This window comes from Castor canadensis, chromosome 16, assembly GCF_047511655.1.
Source record: "Castor canadensis chromosome 16, mCasCan1.hap1v2, whole genome shotgun sequence".
Taxonomy (NCBI): Eukaryota; Metazoa; Chordata; class Mammalia; order Rodentia; family Castoridae; genus Castor; species Castor canadensis.
Window position 1 is genome coordinate 1,597,484 of NC_133401.1, and position 19,430 is coordinate 1,616,913.

At 49.9% G+C, this 19,430-nt stretch overlaps 1 long non-coding RNA gene across 1 annotated transcript; it reads left to right on the forward strand.

Moving 5' to 3' along the window:
- The first annotated feature begins 2,979 nt into the window (after window positions 1-2,979).
- On the forward strand, window positions 2,980-7,177 carry LOC141417844 (uncharacterized). Its single transcript, XR_012442475.1, has 3 exons — window positions 2,980-3,084; window positions 3,885-4,701; window positions 5,478-7,177. It is a non-coding gene; the product is annotated as an uncharacterized lncRNA (long non-coding RNA).
- Window positions 7,178-19,430: the final 12,253 nt, after the last annotated feature.

Consider the following 19,430-nt stretch of genomic DNA (forward strand, 5'->3'; position numbering starts at 1 on the left):
CAAGTAACAGGACTGAGAGTGTCACCTTCTTTCCTTTGTCTTCTTGTCCCTTGACGGAAGTGCGACTGATACCTAGTTGTGCAGATGGCACTGTAACGTGACTATTAGAAGTCTGCCCACCTCCACCTGACCTCAGGTGCTGATGGAAGAAGCTGTTCTCTTAAGTCAAGGTGAATAGCTTGTGTCCGTGCTGCAAGAAGGATGCACGCTCGCCTTTGAAAGGCTGCAAGTTGCGGACTCTTCTTAATTCTTAAGGAAGAGCTTTGTACTTCCGAGCTCAGATTAGTCTTGGGGTCTGCATCTTACTCGATTCACTTTTCTGACAAACTAAACTGATACCAAACTTTATGTGGAATTTTCTCTTTAAATAAGGATTTGTACAGTGAAATATATTTTTGAGGTACTGGGGCTTGAACTCAGGGCCTTCACCTTGAGCCACTCCACCTGCCCTATTTTTGTGAAGGGTTTTTCGAGATAGGGTCCCTCGAACTATTTGCCCGGGCTGGCTTCGAACCTCCATCCTCCTGCCTCAGCCTCCGGAGTGCTGGTGTTACTGGGCTGAGCCTAGTCCAGAAGATTCCGAGTCCTATGTCACCTGAACAGAGTGGGACAGAGACACAGATTGCAAAGCAGGGATGCGCTATGGAAAGAGAAGGAAAGAGGAAGAGGACGCACCGCAGGGTTAACGGAGGGCAATGCCAGGCGGTGCAAAAGCCTCATTTTCTGGGCAGTCCTCAGGGAGGGGCTGGGTGGCCGCCAGGCACAGTCACCACACAACAAGGGGCATCCCGCGCAGGCAGCCATGCTGATTTTCAGGTTGTTAATTGTGTGAATGAGACGTGACCACCGTTCAGGAGGTCTTGTAGGAGGACTCGGCCTGGGGCTCAAATTGGGGAAGACCCTTTTTTTAACAAGCAAGGAAGACCCAATGGCACCTCTTCTGTATAGATGGATGGATGGATGGATGGATGGATGGATGGATAGATGGATGGATGGTGGATGATGGATGGATAGATGGATGGATGGATGGATGGATAGATGGATGGATGGATGGATAGACGGATGGATAGATGGATGGATAATTGGATGGATGGATGGTTGGATGGATAGATGGATGGATGATGGATGGATGGATGGATAGATGGATGGATGGATAGTTGGATGGATGGATGGATGGATGGATGGATTGATGGATGATGGATGGATGGATGGATGGATAGATGGATGGATAGTTGGGTGGATGGATGGAGAGATGGATGGGTGGATGGATGGATGGATGGATGTATGGATGATGGATGGATGGATGGATAGATGGATGGATAGTTGGATGGATGGATGGATAGACGGATGGATGGATGGAGAGATGGATGGGTGGATGGATGGATAGATGGATGGATGATGGATGGATGGATGGATTGATGGATGATGGATGGATGGATGGATAGACGGATGGATGGATGGAGAGATGGATGGGTGGATGGATGGATAGATGGATGGATGATGGATGGATGGGTGGATGGATGGATGATGGATGGGTGGATGGATGGATAGATGGATGGATGATGGATGGATGGATGGATTGATGGATGATGGATGGATGGATGGATAGACGGATGGATGGATGGAGAGATGGATGGGTGGATGGATGGATAGATGGATGGATGATGGATGGATGGGTGGATGGATGGATGATGGATGGGTGGATGGATGGATGATGGATGGATGGATAGACGGATGGATGGATGTATGGATAATGGATGGATGGGTGGATGGATGGATGATGGATGGATGGATAGACGGACGATGGATGGATGGATGCATAGATAGATATAGATATTGAATCTATCTATGCATATTTTGATGGCACCAAGGTATCTTACAATGATATTTATGAAAATGTCAGGTATTTATAACATAGATGGGATTTATTGCTGGGGTGCCTGTTAGCTTCATTGGCTCCATAGTGCCCTGGGAAGTTATTTTCCCTGCCTGCTAACCTGCCTCACTGGGATTACAGGCGTGCACCGCCACGCCTGGCTCAGGCTCCTCATCTTTGTGCTGCAGGTCCAAGGTGAGCAGAAGTGAGCCAGGAATGAAAAACCAGAGGACAGCCCGGTGAGGAAGCAGGGGCAGGGAGGGGCCTGGTGGGCCCAGGATTTTGGGTTGGATGGGGCTGAGTAGATAGAGAAACGGAAGATGAAGGTCTTTCCAAGTACTTGACTCTCGTGTTGAGATCAGTAAGAAGTCGTGGAAACCGCCCTGTTTTGAGTCTCTGTTCGGGGACTTGAATAAACACGATGAAAGCTTTTTTTTAGGGGGTGGGGTTTACTGGAATTTGAACTCAGGGCCAAACGCTTGCTAGGCAGGTGCACTACCACTTGAGCCCCTCCACCAGCCTTGCTTTACGTTGAGTTTTGTCAAGATAGGGTCTCGCAAGCTATTTGCCCCAGCTGGCCTCAAACCTCGATGCTCCTGATCTCTGCCTCCTGAGTCACTGGTATTACAGATGTGAAACCCCCAGCACCCATCCAAAGCTTTTCCGGGAAGGGAATGACGGGTCCACATTTGCATTTGAACAGGCTTGCCCGCTCTAGAGTGGGAAATACTTGGCGAGACCAGGACTGAGGCGGGGCTGTTAGTAGAATTTAACGTAAGGAAGTCGCAGGGGCCTTTACGGTGGGCTGACTGTGAGCAGGGGAAGGTACCATGGGCTTGGATAATTTGTTCTGGAAGTGGAGCTGTGAGCAAGAGGAGACAGCAAGGAGAGAGGGAGAGAGAGGGAGGGAGAGAGAAGAAAAAGAGAGAGAAAGAGAGAGAGCGTGTGTGAGCGAGCATGAGAGAGAGGGAGGGAGGGACAGGCATGTTCAGACAGGGAGGAAAGCCACTAGCCACTCCCGGATGGAATGGAGTGGGTGGGACAGAGTTCACCTTGTCTGGGGAGGGCGGGTCAGGGTGGGACTCCACGTCCATTTTCACAGAAGAGAATGACAAGGATGGTGTTAGGTGTGGGTTGTGGGTCACCATTAGAAACCGAGGCTTTCCACACGGGAGAGAATGGCGAGGGAGTCAAGTAGGCAACCCCAGGTGAGAAAAAGAGGAAGTGACTCTGCGGGGACTTGGGCCTCGTGGGGCCTGGCGGGAGTTGTCGGGGCGTTTCTGGGGTGCGCCTAGGAACCCCGGTGTGGAAAGCATTTCTCAGAGCTGACCTGTGGGTTTCGCCAGGCCTCAGCTGAACATCCCAGCAAGACCAGGGCATCTGGGCCAAAAAGGCCTTCACAGATACCCTGGGGGTTCTAAAGGCCCAGGAAAAAATGAACAGAAATAGTCCTACCAGAAATCAAAATTTACTATTCAGTTGTAACTCTTAAAGCAATACTAGCCAGGTGTGGTGGTACCACCTGTAATCCCAGTGCTTGGGAGGCTGAGGATGGTGGATCATGAGTTTGAGGCTAGCCTGGACTATATAGCGAGACCCTGCCTTATAAAAATATAAATAAGCCGGGTGCCAGTGACTCATGCCTGTAATCCCAGCTACTCAGGAGGCAGAGATCAGGAGGATCCCGGTTCAAAACCAGCCTGGGGCAAATAGTTCAGGAGACCCTGTCTCGAAAAAACCCTTCACAAAAAAAGGGCTCAAGTGGTAGAGCACCTGCCTAGCAAGCGTGAGGCCCTGAGTTCAAACTCTGGTGTTATCAAAACAAATTTTTTCCATAATGGCAATTACTACTTATTTTTTTCTGAAGTATAAACTAAAATTCATCTTTTTATAACTCTTTCTAAATCTTTGGGGCAAAGCCCCCGTCATATATAAAAGTTGGGTTCCTGCTTTATATGGATTCAGTCTCATGTCTTTCTGTTTCTTCCTCCCCCTCCTCCCTCCCCAGCATCCTGGGAAAAGGGGGACTTCCTGTCACAATGGTTCCCGAGTGTGGATGTCTTTCTGACAGCTGGAAAGGTGAACACGTGGGGTCAGCTGCGTTGCCACTCACGACCCCGTCACTTACAGAGCTCAGAGGGTTTGGAGCTCATGGATCCGAGGACTGGGAAGTCCAGGTGATGGAGGTGACATCACAGAGGACTCAGCCTGTCACCGCAGGTGGAAGAATGCAGGAGAGCAGTGGATGAGTCAACTCGCTTCCTAACAACCTGGCGAGACTGGCATTAATCCCTTCTCCAGTGCAACCCCTCACCCAATACCTCTTAGCGGTCCCACCACGGCCTCGATACTGTCACAGTGGGGACCAAGTTTCCATGCAAGTTTTGGAGGGGACAAACCACAGCAGGAACCGAGTGGAAACAGCTCTTCTGTTCAGACACCTTATTTTACATATTCGGGCGGCACTGGGATTTGAACTCAGGGCCGCAGGCTTGCTAGGCAGGCACTCCGGTGAGCGTCTGTGGACAGGGAAACCACTTGAGTCAGCGTGACGATCGTCGCTGAGCTGGCTGCCAGTATCGGTGTCGCAAGTCTTGTTTCCTTGGAGCTGGAAATTCCAAGCTCTGTGCCAGAGGAAAGACGCATCGGAGGCGCCCAGGGCGAACCGTGGCCTGATTTGTCCTCCAGGCCTGCAAACCACTGCTCTGCTGTGATCCAATGAGACACCCGGGTAAAAAGCCCTCTCGCGCGTCCCTGGGGAGCCACAGGCGGCGGCTACAGGCTGTCTTCCGCCTCACCGAGGGGACCCTAAGACAGCTCTCAAGGTCAAGTTGTTTGTTTTTTTTTCTGTTATCCTAGGATTTGAACTCAGGGCCTCATGCGTCCACCTCTTAGGCCACACCCGTACCCCATTTTGCTTTAGTTATTTTTCAGAGAGGGCCTCATGTTTTTCCCCAGGCTACCCTGGACTGCATCCCCCTATTTACACTTCCTGTGTAGCTGGGATGGCAGGCACATGCTACCACACTGGGTTTATTGTTTGAGATGGAGTCTCTCTAACTTTTTACCCAGTCTGGCCTCAAATTGCAATCCTTCTGATCTCTGCCTCCTGAGTAGCTGGGATTACAGGCATGAGTCACACACCCAGCTATCTTATCTTATTTTTAAAGTTTACCGATGCATGGGAAAATGATTCTTTTCAGTTAAATGCAGTTTAAGCTCCAGTGGTTTCCTGAGCCCCACCATTCCCTGGGATCTCTCTACCCTTGTTCCTTCCAGCTGTCGGGATTTCCAATCAAATTTGTAGTGAAAGTATTAATGCAGTCAGTTAACTCAAGCCCTGTGTTTGTGCTTTAAGGCACTCCCTTGGGATTTTTAAGTGGTTTCTGTCTGACACTGAATATTTAACGGGTGGCTACATTGATGCTTACTAACGTATAACTCAGTCCTGGACATATGTCTGTCATGGCCGCACAGGGCACGTACAGTCCTTTCAGTGTGGGAGAATTTCAGACGGGCAGCTACAACCTCGAGGCGTGGAAGGTGGGACCATTGTGGGCACAGACAGGTCATAAATTAAATTTCTTTTTTCTTTTTGCAGTACTGGGATTTGAACTCAGGGCCTTCACCTTGAGCCACTCCACCAGCCATTTTTTGTGTTGGGCATTTTCGAGATAGGGTCTAGAGAACTGTTTGCCCGGGTTGGCTTTGAACCGCGATCCTCCTGATCTCTGCCTCCTGAATAGCTGGGATTACAGGCGCGAGCACTGGCGCCTGGCCATAAATTAGATTTTGACAGTTCATGTACCCGATGTCTGCCCTTGAAATTAATTGAAACCCTTCCCCTCTCCAAAAAAAAAGACAAGAAAGGATTGCTTATGTCCTTTAGAACATTAATCAAAAAACTTAAAAATGTTTCAATAATTCTTAAAATGAAAACTCCAAGTGGAATAATGGGCTTTGATGAATTCAAATTACTGCTGCACACTGTAACTACGGGTGCAGAGGAAACTGCAGTCAAGGAATGAACCCTTGCTCTGCAGACTGGTTTTTTCTGCAGTACTGGAGCTTGAACTCAGGGTCTACACCTTGAGCCACTCCACCAGCCCTTTTTTGTGACAGGTTTTTTGAGATAGGGTCGTGAGAACCATTTGCCCAGGCTGGCTTCAAACTGCAATCCTTTTGATCTCTGCCTCCTGAGCAGCTGGGATTACAGGCGTGAGCCACTGCACCTGACTGGAGACTGTATTAAAAAGGATATTTTCCCCAGATCTGGGTCATCCGGGAGAAATTTCTTCCTGGTTTCAGGGCCAGGCAGTGCCATGGTTTTCCAGATAAGATCTTGCCCACTGGGCTAAAATACAGGGAAGCCTCTCCCTGTGTGATTCCCACCGAGCAAACCCGGCAGGACACCCTGGGCCTCTCATCCTCTCATCGCCAGGTGAGCCCTCTGCCAGAGCCCCGGCCCAGCCTGGAGGGCCTGGGATCCCCCATGGCAAACCAAAGGGCTTCCTCTCCTGTACGCATGGCTCCCGGGGCTTCTGGGGAAGAAACTCTGCCATTTTCCAGCCTGGGTAAGTACAAACGAGTCAGCCTTTGGAGAAAAAGTCAGAGTAGACACACGACAGGTTTAAAAGCAGACTCCGCCTTCTGGCTCCCTGGTCAATCCTGAGTGACTGTCATGAATTACATCCTCAGTGTTCAAGCCAGGACAGACGCAAGCCAAGCGACTCCACTGCCAACAAGAACGGGGTGAGAGATTTAAGGCGCTGTCAGCTGCAAACCGCTTTGCGGGAAGCTCCCACGGGCTCTCAAAGAAACGGTCACCCCAGGGACAGGCCAAGCACCCTGTGGCTTCAGATGTGGCCTCAATCCCAGCTGTCAATGCTCTCTGCAGTGCACTGCCACCCTGGGTCACTCACTTGGGATCCAAGGTCCTGACAGAGGCCTGGGCTAAGGTTGAAATACGGTGTGTGCTCCCATCTTCCCGTGTTGGACACCTGGGCCCCCAGGTAGCTGTTCTGAGAGCTGGTGGGACCTTTAAGAGCTAGGGAGGTCTCTGGGGGCTCGGCCGTCCACACGGGATGCGTGGGAGAGGGGGCTGCATGGCGCCAAGTAGCGTGATGTGGCTACCCAATTTTTTTTTTTTGGTGGTACTGGGGTTTGAACTCAGGGCTTCACACTTGCTAAGCAGGAGTTCTACCACTTGAACCACACCTCCAGCCCTGGCTGCCAAATCTTGCATATCTCTACCTCCAGAACCACGAGCTAAATCAACCTCTTTCCATTATAAGTTACCAGTCTCGGGTATTTTGTCACAGTAACAGAAAAACCGTGAGCTAAATAAACCTTTTTCTGTTACAAGTTACGAGTCTTGGGTATTTGGTCATCGTAACAGAAAATGGACTAAGACAGCCTACAGTTGGCTGAGTTTGGCTCCCGTGCCTCTTCCTGCTACCCCCGGCATCCGGGAGAGGAAAGTTACACCTTCCCAGCTGCCATAGAAGCTAGAAGGCCGGAGTGCGTTGGGGGATCAGTGGGAGGCAGTGACCTGGGGTTACCCCTTGGCTGAGTCTCAAACCAGGGAAGGTCACTATGGTGAGGACTGAGGTGCCCCTGTGAAGGGAGATGACAGAATCCCAACCCAACCAGTGGCCTCTACCTGCCTGAGAAGCAGTGAGACCCTAGGAACCCAGCCCGGAGCCTCTCTCCCTGCAGAAGTCCAGGGGCGCCTGCCATGGCCCTACTCACCTGTCACAGCCCTTGTCTGCCCAGGGTTCCCGGCTCCTCCCAGTGAGATGTGCAGCACTGCAGTGGTTTCCGGGGAAACACAGCAATCACGGAAAACCTAAGTGTCCACTGGGAATCCAGAGCCAAGGACACTTGGGACAAAGCTAGCACAGTGTGTGGCAGTGTGCCAGCCCAGGCGCTCTGCTGTCTGAAGTCTGCACGACCTGGGCCTCAGTTTCCCCATCTGTCCACGTGTCTGACGTGCCTTAGGAGAGCGAGGAGCACCTGGAGCGTGTGAGGCCGTTCACACGAGGGGCGGCAGATGACACTCCGTGCCGTGATTAAAGCTGTGTGTGCGTGTCTGGGAGTTAGTCTTTAGAGTCCTGGCTTAAATCCGAGCTTGCTGTGCATCCCGTGTAAGCATGGCTCGCACCTTTTTTAAATTCCCCGCGTTTCGCACCATGATTTGAGAAGCTTAACATTTATTAATAATTTGGTTTAAACGACAGTGCAGAAGGGGCTAGCACACCCTGGGTCGGTATCCGAAAGTCCTTGTTTTGTGGCACTGGGCTTTGAACTCAGGGCCTCATGCTTGCTACCCAGGTGCTCTACCACTTGAGCCACTCGCCTGCCCTTTTTTGTCATGGGTTTTTAAGACAGGGTCTTGCAAACTCTTTGACCAGACTGGCTTTGAACTGCTATCCTCCTGATCTCTGCCTCTTGAGTAGTTGGGATTACAGGCGTGAGCCACTGGCGCCCAGCGACATCTCAGTCTTTGCAAAGCCTTTTAAATCGTGATTTTAGTTTTTGAAGCAAAAAGACTAAAAGCCTTGGTACTTAGTTAATAAAGGTATTGAATATTCAGTTGCCAGCAAGCATTTATTGAGTGCTCACTGAATGCAAGGCATGGTTGTAAGCATTTAGTATGCACATGGAGGAGGAGGAGGAGGAGGAGATGGAGGAACAGGATATGGAAGAGGAGGAGGAGGAGGAGAAGGAAGAACAGGATATGGAAGAGGAGGAGGAGATGGAGGAGGAGATGGAGGAGATGGAGGAGGAGGAGGAGGAGGGGATGGAGATGGAGATGGAGGAGGGGATGGGGATGGAGATGGAGATGGAGGAGGAGGGGATGGAGATGGAGGAGGAGGAGGAGATGGAGGAGGAGACGGAGGAGGAGATGGAGGAGGAGGAGGAGATGGAGGAGGAGATGGAGGAGGAGATGGAGGAGGAGATGGAGGAGGAGGAGGAGATGGAGGAGGAGGAGATGGAGGAGGAGGAGGAGATGGAGGAGGAGGAGGAGATGGAGGAGGAGGAGGAGGAGATGGAGGAGGAGGAGATGGAGGAGGAGGAGATGGAGGAGGAAGAGGAGGAGGAGATGGAGGAGGAGGAGAAGGAAGAACAGGATATGGAAGAGGAGGAGGAGATGGAGATGGAGGAGATGGAGGAGGAGGAGGAGGGGATGGAGGAGGAGGAGATGAAGGAGGAGGAGATGGAGAAGAGGATGGAGGAGGAGGAGGAGATGAAGGAGGAGGAGATGGAGGAGAAGATGGAGGAGGAGGAGATGGAGGTGGAGATGGAGGAGGAGGAGATGGAGGAGGAGGGGATGGAGATGGAGATGGAGGAGGAAGAGATGGAGGAGGAGGAGGAGGAGATGGAGGAGGAGGAGGAGATGGAGGAGGAGGGGATGGAGATGGAGGAGGAGGAGGAGATGGAGGAGGAGGGGATGGAGATGGAGGAGGAGGAGGAGATGGAGGAGGAGGAGATGGAGGAGGAGGAGGAGATGGAGGAAGAGGGGATGGAGATGGAGGAGGAGGAGATGGAGGAGGAGGAGGAGATGGAGGAGAGGGAGGAGGAGGAGATGGAGGAGGAGGAGAAGGAAGAACAGAATATGGAAGAGGAGGAGGAGATGGAGATGGAGGAGGAGGAGGAGGAGATGGAGGAGGAGGAGGAGGAGATGGAGGAGGAGATGGAGGAAGAGAAGGAGGAGATGGAGGAGGAGGAGGAGATGGAGGAGGAGGAGGAGATGGAGGAGGAGGAGGAGATGGAGGAGGAGGAGGAGATGGAGGAGGAGGAGGAGATGGAGGAGGAGGAGGAGATGGAGGAGGAGGAGATGGAGATGGAGGAGGAGGGGATGGAGATGGAGGAGGAGGTGAAGATGGAGGAGGAGGAGGAGATGGAGGAGGAGGAGATGGAGGAGGAGGAGGAGATGGAGGAGGAGGAGGAGATGGAGGAGGAGGAGGAGATGGAGGAGGAGAAGCTACAAACGAAACAACAGACAACAGAGGTAAACTGTACTGGGGACGCGGCTCGAGTGGTAGAGCGCCTGCCTCACAAGCACAGCACCCTGAGTTCAAACCCCAGTTCTGCCAAACAATTAAATGAGAAGTAAAATAAATGTGAGAAAAACGTGAAGAGCCTTCTTTCAAACGTGGGCCGGGACAGGCCTTGACGAGCTCATCTGGGAGCAAAGATTTCTAGAACCCAATTAAGACCATCAAAGCCCCCAAAGGTGCCAGAAGACCAGAGTGTCAAGATGGCGTTCTACAGGTGTCACATCCATCAGGCTCGTTTTTCCTCTGGATGCCTGTGGCTGCAGATGTCATCCCAGTCACTCTTTTAGGGAAGTCCCCTGCCTCCTTTCTGCCTTTCTTGTGTGTGGGCCCTGTGTTCCAGAGGCAGGCAGACGCCCACTGAGGAAGACGCAGGCTCCTCTGTCTTAGGAAGACATTTGTCCTGCAGGGAGTTGGTTGGTTGGTTTGTTTGTTTTAAGATTTTAAATGTAACTAAAACTCACCCAAGCTATGTACTTAGCAAATGGCTTATTTTAAGGGACGTGTCACCCTAAAACAAGTCCCCACAAGCACGGGAGGGAAACACCCAGGAATCCCTCTCTTTCACGGGTTTAGGAACCACCACACCCGCTCCCAAAAACTCCCATGAGACCCGCCAGGGTGTCGCTGTCCTTAGGTGGCAGGGTCAGGACACTGAGCCAGGGGGAAGCACCAGCCGGGTAGGAAATCTCCATCTGCCGTCACTGGGGTGGCCACAGATCTGGGATTGCTATTTTAAAAAGCAAGAAAGCGAGGAGAGAGAGAAAAAAGAGGTGGCTTTGATGCAGAATTCTTCCAGAGTCCCAGGAGGTGCACAGGTGACAAATCCTGCTGAGGGACCCAGGGTGGCTGCCTTAGCTCAGTTCATCGGAGGCTGCGGTTGTCAGCAGCCTCGCCTGGCCCGGGGTGAGGAAGAGGAGGCGGGGGTGGCTTTGGATCGCTGGCCTCCATGGTGACCTGGAAGAGCATGGAGAAGAGAGGGACCGGGGCCCAGCACCGCAAACCCAGCCAGCCCTGGGACACCCAGCTAATCCGCTGGGACAAGAAAGCCCATCCTCAGGGGATTCTGAGCTGGACGTCAGTCCTGGTCCCTCGGGGGGGAGAAAGCCACATCTGGGCCACTTGCCCTGTGCACACAGCTGCTTCTCCCCCGGCGTCTCCTCGGTTCCACGCTGAGAAGCACAGTTGCGTCTCTTGCATTGCAGTGGATTTTGCTTTTTTTGAGATTTTCCACAATTTGAACACACCTGCAGACAGACCGTGTCATCTAGAAATATCGAAAAAAAATTTTTTTGAAGAGTTAGATATGCCTTGAGCGCATAAAAATATTTGTGGGACTTTTACCATTCGCTGCCATAATATAGACACGAAAGTGAAAACTTATCAAAACTGGTGCACACAGCACTTAGGGCGCACGGGGCCATTTGCACCGGAGAGAAACGTAAACAAATATAAAAACCTAGCATTAAGTCATAAGTGCATGAAATTCACTGTCCTACAGACTGCTACTCTAACAAAAATTATACGCGGCCCCTCCCAGACACCAGTAGCTCACGCCTGTAATCCCAGCCTCTCAGGAGGCAGAGATCAGGAGGATCAGAGTTTGAAGCCAGCCCAGGCACATAGTTCTCGAGACCCTATCTTGAAAAAGCCATCACAAAAAAGGGCTGGTGGAGTGGCTCAAGGTCTAGGCCCGGAGTTCAAACTCCAGTACCGCAAAACAAAACAAACAAACAAAAAAACCAAACAAAAACAAAGAATACACCGACGAAAATTACCCCGTCAGTTAACAGGGCACACCCCACCCAGAATTGCACCTGATGTAAACCCGTGTCTGTAGGATGTACAGACTGTGTGCGCCTATGGCTGGCTTTGCGTTTTGGTTTGAGTTTTTTTTTTTTTTTTAAGACGCCATGTGGTCCAGGCTGGCCTCCAACTTTCAGTCCTCCTACTTTGGCCTCCGAGTAGCTGGGATTGCAGGCGTGCAGCACCAGTCCTGGGCATGTTGAGGTAGTGGTCAAGATTTGTTCTTAAACCATAACGATATCCACTTAGCATTTATTGAAAAACTCATTCCTTCCCCCGATGACTCTGCAGTTGTCACTTTTATTGTCAGTTGAATACTTGTGGTGTGTGTCCTCTGTGTGACTGTGTGTGACTCTTCTTCTCTCTCACTGTTCTCACCATCCTTGTGTCAACATCACACAAGGAATTTTTTTTTTGGTGCATTATAAAGATTTTTTTTTTTTTGGTGGGACTGGGGTTTGAACTCAGGGCCTCACGCTTGCCAGGCAGATGCTCTACCACTTGAGCCACTCTGCCAGCCCTGTTTTCTGTTGGGGTTTTTTTGAGATAGGGTCTGGTGAACTCTTTGCCCAGGCTGGCTTCGAACCTCAATCTTCCTGCTCTCAGCCTCCAGAGTAGCTGGGATTACAGGCGTGAGCCTCTGCTCTCAACATGAATTTACTTTTCAATTCCAATACTTTTTGTGAATAGTATCAGCTTAATGTCTTCCTTCTCAATCCTATGCCCTTCGTTTCTTGTTGGATTACCTGGGCCCAACTGAGAGAAGCGCTGACAGCCACTGTTCTTTCTTATTCCAAATTTCTGATAGAAGTTTCCTATTTTATCTATTTTCCGTGGGTGTTTTTGCTACTGTGAACGGGTGCTGAATTTCATTCAGTCGTTCTATCATCATTTCCTGTGGCCTCTCCTCTACTTGATCGTCACGGGAAATGGGAATTTATTTCAAACACGAACCCCGCCTCTGTCCTCAGACGGCAAGTTGGGCAGTGCTGTGCAGCCTCGCGTTCGGTCCTTGTGAAGACAAATGTTTGAGCTGAGGTCACCAGTGAACCGCCTGGGCTTGGACTCTTCCTGCTTGGAAAGTTTTCGATCATGGGGTCAATTTATTTAATAGATATAGTCTGCCTTTTCTGTCTCCTCTCTCGTCATTTTTAGTAGATCGTGGGGGCTTCTCTTCCCCTAAGTCTTATCTGAATTTCTGCATTCGTTCCCTTAAAACTCTTCGTCTCATATTCTGAAGGTCTGTAAGTCAGCCGTGCTCTCTCTGGCCGTCTGACGTGGGTGTTTCTGGATCCTCCTCTCGTCTCCAACAGTCAGGACCTTATAAACTTCGATTTCTTTTCACAGAATGAGTTTTTGCCCGTTCCCCACTGTCCGTTTATCTTTAACGTCATTCAGCTCTATTGTATTATTTTTGGTAGGACCGGCATTGGAACTCAGGACTTGGCAGAGCAGGAGTTCTACCACTTGAGCCGCACCTCCCGCCCACTTTGCTCTGGTTATTTTGGAGATGGGGTCTCTTGAACTATTTGCCTGGGCTGGCCTCGAACTGTGATCCTCTAGATCTGAGGCTCCCAAGTAGCTGGGATTATAGGCGTGAGCCACTGTGCCTGGCTTCTGCAATCATTTTGATTTCCTTCCTTCCGTGTTCTTTGGGTTTAACTGGTGCTCTTTTCTAACTGTTGAGACGGACAGTTAAATCCTTGTTTTTCTGACATAAAGACACAAAAAGCACAGTTTTACCTGCATCCCTTCAATCAGTGCAAAACCTTTTGCAAGTTTCAGCCCAGTCGATTTGAAAAAGTGATGCCTAATTTCTGACATTTGAGGATTTTTTTTTTTTTTTGGTTTTCCTTTTACTATTGATTTCATCGTTTTAAGAAAACACATTTTATGTGATTTCAGCCATTTAAAATGTGTGCAGAATCACTTTCTGCACGTGGCCTTTGGACCACGGGAGACGGCGTCACTTGCTTTTAATCTCGTTCACCCCTAGCCTCACTTTTTTGGGGGGATTGGGTTTTATAAATACTCAGCTTCAGTTTGTTAGTCGTGTTATTTACACCTCGTCTGTCCTCCGAGTTGCTGAGAATTGTGCTAGGGATTTCCCATCTGACGTGACTTTGTTTCCCCTTTCGTTCTGTGTGCTCGTTCTCCACATTTTGAGGCTGTGTTATTGCATGCACACAGATTTAGAACTGTCATCTCTTCTTGGGGAGGGGGACAAAGGAGAATGATGGAGGGGACAAATTCAACTCTTGTAAGAATTTTTTTTTCTTTTTGCGGTACTGAGCTTTGAACTCAGGGACTAAGCCTTGAGCCACTCCTCCAGCTCTTTTCTGTGATGGGTTTTTTTCCGAGATAGTGTCTTGTGAACTATTTGCCCCAGATTGGCTTTGAACCGTGGTCCTCGTGATCTCTGCCTCCTGAGTAGCTGGGATTACAGGCGTGAGTCACAGCACCTGGCTGTAAGAATTTTTGCAAATGTCACAATGTGCCCCGCACAACAATAATAAAAAAACATAAAAAGGAAAGCGTAGGCGTCACTCACTATCCCTCCTTGGTCGTGGTCTTACCGTCCTGTATCGGCCTCGTTTGCTGTTATTACAACTTTGCCACCTGGCATTGGGCCACATTTGCAGTCTCGATATTTCCTCATGGTTTTGTTTTCAGCTTTATTGTCTTTTTTTTTTTTTTGGCAGCACTGGGATTTGAACTCAGGGCCTCATGCTTGCAAGGCAGGCACTCCACAGCAGCCCAGGCTTTTCCATGTCTTTATATTTAAAGTGTAACTTTTTTTTAATAGAATTTATTTTTTAGAGGATTTGAAGTTCACGGTAAAACCCAACAGAAACTGAAGAGTTCCCATGCGGCTTTAAGCAGTGTTTACTTGGATTTTTTTCTGACCCAGCCTGATAATTTTAATTGCCGTATTTGATCTTTTTACATTTAATGCGATTAGTGACGTATGAAGACTGAAATCTACTACCTTCCATCCTGGTACCTTTTTTCAACTTTCTTACCTTTAATCTTTGATTAATGGAGTCATTTTTATCAATACACTCCTCCTTCCACTCACCACATGCAGATGATTTTACTCCTTAAACTCTGAAGGTTGCAATAGGAGTCGTCTATTTGTTAGAGGTGATCTGAGGAAGTACAGCTAATTATTCTTAAATTATAAAAAATAAATTTAGAACATTTAACTCCCTCCTTCTCTCTAGGGAAACCCACCCTCCCAGTCACTGCTTGTCTCACTTTTCTTTCTGAAGCTTACTTTCACCGAATGGACACTTCTTGATTAGCATTTATCTCCTTGCAGCTCTTTAAAGATACTACTTCAAGGCCAGGCACTGGTGGCTCACGCCTGTAATCCCAGCTATTCGGGAGGCTGAGATCAGGAGGATTGCAGTTCCAGGCCAGCCCCAGGCAAAAAGTTAGTGAGACCCCATGTCAATCAATAAAGCTGGGTGTGGTGGTGCACACCTGTCATCTCAGCTATGCAGGAAGCGTGAATAGAATTGTGGCTCAAGCATAAAGCAAGACCCTATCTCAAAACAACCAATGCACCAGGCACCAATAGCTCACGCCTGTCATCCCAGCTACTCAGGAGGCAGAGATCAGGAGGATCATGGTTCAAAGCCAGCCCAGGCAAATAATTCATGAGACCCTGTCTCTAAAAACCCTTCATAAAAAAGGACTGGTGGAGTGGCTCAAGCAATAGACCACCTGCCTACCAGGTTCGAACCTCAGTGCCACAAAAAAAATTAAATAAATTAAAAGTAAGGGCAAAAAGGGCAGGTGGAGTAACAAAACCCTCAGTACAGAAAGAAAGCAAAAGAAAAGAAAAACCAGCTGGGTGTGGTGGTGCACACCTGTAATCCCAGCTACGCAGGAGGCGTAGGTGGAGGAGAGACCCAATATGAAAGATAACTAAAGGAAGAAAAAAAAAAAGAGCTGGGAAAGTGGCTCAAGTGTTAGACGCCTGCCTAGAAAGTGCGAGTCCCCGAGTTCAAAGCCCAGCAAAAAATCAAACCAAGACGAAAGCTCAGTGCACAGTTGTGCATAAATAACAGCTCAAAGCTAGCAAAAGCGACAGCCCTGATGAGGCAGCGATGGATTCGGGGTTTAAAATACATTTGAGACCAAATGGAGCTGTTCAGTCCAGCCGGAAGACATTTAATTGTCAAATATCAGTTTTTTCCTTTTTTTTTTTTTTTGCAGTACTGGGATTTGAACTCAGGGCCTACACCTGGAGCCACTCCACCAGCCCTTTTTTGTGATAGGTTTTTTCAAGATAGGGTCTCACCATTTGGCTTTGAACCGCAATCCTCCAGATCGCTGCCTCCTGAGTAGCTGGGATTACAGGCGTGAGCCACCAGCTTCAGCTTGTCAGGACACCAACATTCTGGGGGGAAGCTGTAAGCTAAACGGTGGGACTTTGCGTGCTTTGTGCGTCTTCTCCGCAAAGGGTGAAATAATTGCAATAGCAGCCCCAGGGACAGCCGTGTGCAGGCCAGCGTGTGAGCTGTTTGTTTTTCATTTCAAATCACAGCAATCGGGTTTTATAGATAGTAAAGATGCATTTTAAACAGGTGATCATAAAGCCAGTCAATGGTGGAGCTAGAATTAGAGCCTCGGCGTTCCTGACCACAGCATTAAGGGGTCTTCCTGAGATGCTGGTGATCTTTTGAGCTTGAGGGAAGCCGATGACATCTGAAGTCTCAAAGGCAGAGCATGGGGTGACAACTCCGCTTCGTGGCTTATGGATATACTAGTGTCTTCGTATAGTTTCATAGCTATGGGGTCTCAGGCAGGTAAGTAGCTTAACTCTAATTCATCTACCTCTGTTTTTCCTTGCAAAAAAGGGTGGAGCACACAATAAATACCTTACGTGACTGTTTTGAAGATTAAGCAAGGAAAAAAAAAGTCGTGTACAAGGTAAATTCGAACCTAGAACTCTGGGTCCCTGCAGAAAGGCTTTCGGGAGAACAGACATGGGACAAGGGTCGCCCTGATCCAGGCAAGGAACTTGGAGGAGCCTGGAACAAGGGACACAGAGACAAATAAGCAATAAAGATGCGTGGCCAGGCACGGTGGCTCCCTTCTGTAATCCCGGCTACTCAGGAGGCAGAGATCAGGAGGATTGAGCCTGGGCAAATAGTTCTGGAGACCCCATCTCGAAAACATCTAACACAAAACAGGGCTGGAGGAGTGGCTCAAGTGGTACAGCAGCTGCCTAGCAAGCGTGAGGCCCTGAGTTCAAACCCCAGTGTTCCCAAAAAATAAATTAAAAAATTAAAACATCGAGCTAAACTTGTGCAAGATGTTGTCAACAGCACAACTGCCACTGCCACTGCGCCGGCTCGCTCTGTCACCCAGGAAGCAAAGGATTTAATCCGGTGGTGTGACAGTGTGACAGGAGTGGTGTGACACTGTACCTGTGACAACCCTGAAGAAATCGCTGGGGCGGCCACGATTTCTGGAAGTGGAGACAGAAGCTGGCAGTGTCACCTCGGATGCCACAAGAGCGGTGGGGAGCACAGAGAAGGGAAGCCCCTGAGCGATGGGCACAGGGTCGGTGGAGGGGTTTCCCGTGCCTCGGTGCCACCGAGTGAGAGGAGATGCCTAGTGACCGTGCCAGTGCCGTTGTTCCTGCTTTGGAGACTATGATGGTCGCCTGGTCAAAGAGCTGCAGAGGCGGGAGGAGGACCGAGGTCTGAAGCTGGCCTGGACAGAAGCGTGAGGCCCTCTCTGGAAAACAAAGTAAAGCGAAGAGGGCTGGGGTGAGGCTCAAGTGGCAGATGGCAAGCGTGAGTCCCCGAGTTCAAACCCAGGGCCGGGGAAAAGAAAGCCCAGCGTTCTAACAGAAGTCAGAGGTCGTCGGCATGGGTGAAAATTCAAGGGTCAGTGCACACGCTGTCTGTAAGCGAGCTACAGGGCTGGCCTCAGGCTTGGCCATCAGCGCTCCAGGTTCCAATGACAGCAGGAAGACTCAGCTTGGAGACACGGCCATTGCTGCAGCCGTGTTTGCAGAAGAGGGCCGACTCGAAATCTTGAAAGCGTCAGCCTCGTGACTTACGAGAAGTTGCAGGGGTCACTGTGACCCAAGATGATGCCAGGCTTTTGAAAGGAAAGGGTGACAAAGCCCAAGTCCAAAAACATATTCAATAAACCATTGATCTGGTCACCCATGCTCACACCTGTAATCCCAGCTTCTCAGGAGGCAGAGATCAGGAAGACCGAGGTTCAAAGCCAACCTAGGGAAATAGTTTGTGAGACCCTATCTCAAAAAACCTCATCACAAAAAAAGGGCTGGAGGCGTGGTCAAGTGGTAGAGCAGCTGCCTAGCTAGTGTGAAGCCCTGAGTTCAAACCCCAGTACTGAGGGAGGGAGGAAGAGAGGGAGGGAGGAGGAAGGAGGGAGGAGGGAAGGAGGGAGGAGGGAGGAGGGAGGAGGGAGGGAGGGGGGAGGGGGGAGGGAGGAGGGAGGGAGGGAGGAGGGAGGAGGGAGGAGGGAGGGAGGGAGGAGGGAGGAGGGAGGGAGGGAGGAGGGAGGGAGGGAGGAGGGAGGAGGGAGGAGGGGGGGAAGGGAGGAGGGAGGAGGGAGGAGGGAGGGGGGAGGGGGAGGGGGGAGGGAAGGAGGGAGGAGGGAGGGAGGGAAGGAAGGAAGGAAGGAAGGAAGTCTTCTAGAACTAAAACTGTATCCACTGAACTGCAGCTCCCCACTCCTGCCCCGTCCCAGCCTCTGGCAGCCATCATTCTACTGTCTGACTCTATTTATCTCACATAAGTGCAAGTATTGTCTTTTTGTGACTTGCTTGTTTCACTTAGCAAAATGTCCTCAAGGGTCATTTGTGTGGTAGCAAGTGTCAGGATTTCCTTCCTTTTCGGAGCTGAATAATATTCCTTTGTATGGATATACCACATTTTGTTAACCCATTCATCTGTCAGTAGACACCTGGGTTCCTTCCGAATTTTGGCTACTGTGAAAAATGCTGCTATGACCAGTGTGGCCATGTTTCCAATTCTTTCAGGAGCACACCCCAAACCCCAAAATGGTTCATATGAATCCCAGGGGAATTCTATTTTTAAATGTTTTTAAGGCGCTACCACGCTGTTTCCCAGTCATTTTACTTTCCCACGATTTCTCTACATTGGTGCCAAACACTGCTTTTCTCTTCTTTTCTTTTTCCTTTTTTTCTTTTTTTAAAAATATTCTAGCCATCCAAGGATTTGAGTGCTTGAATGTGACTTGGAAAATGTAGATGCATAAAATATCAGTGACAGGGAATGCGGAAAGGAGTCACCACACAGGAACACGGAGGAGGTTCCAGGGTCAGAAAACAGAAGAGCCAGGGGAGCCATGGCTGCCCAGCTGAGGGACCAGCAGGACACACCCAGAAACTGCGCTCGGCTGCGTTTTCCACCACGAGGATGTGGACGGGGCCGGCGGAGCACAAAGAGGAAGCACAGCTATTAAAAGAATGGAGAAATCGGACCAGAGCAGAAGACAAAGGCTCCGAGGTGTCGCTCGGTCAGCTGCGTCCTTTCTTAAAACCGTTTGACACGGGGGCGTCCTAGGCAGGGAGAAACCCTAGCAATACCTCAGGGCCTTTGCGAAAAGGAGAATCTGGGCTCCGTGTTACACCAGGAAAAGATTAGCATCAAGCTACGCAAAATGAGGAA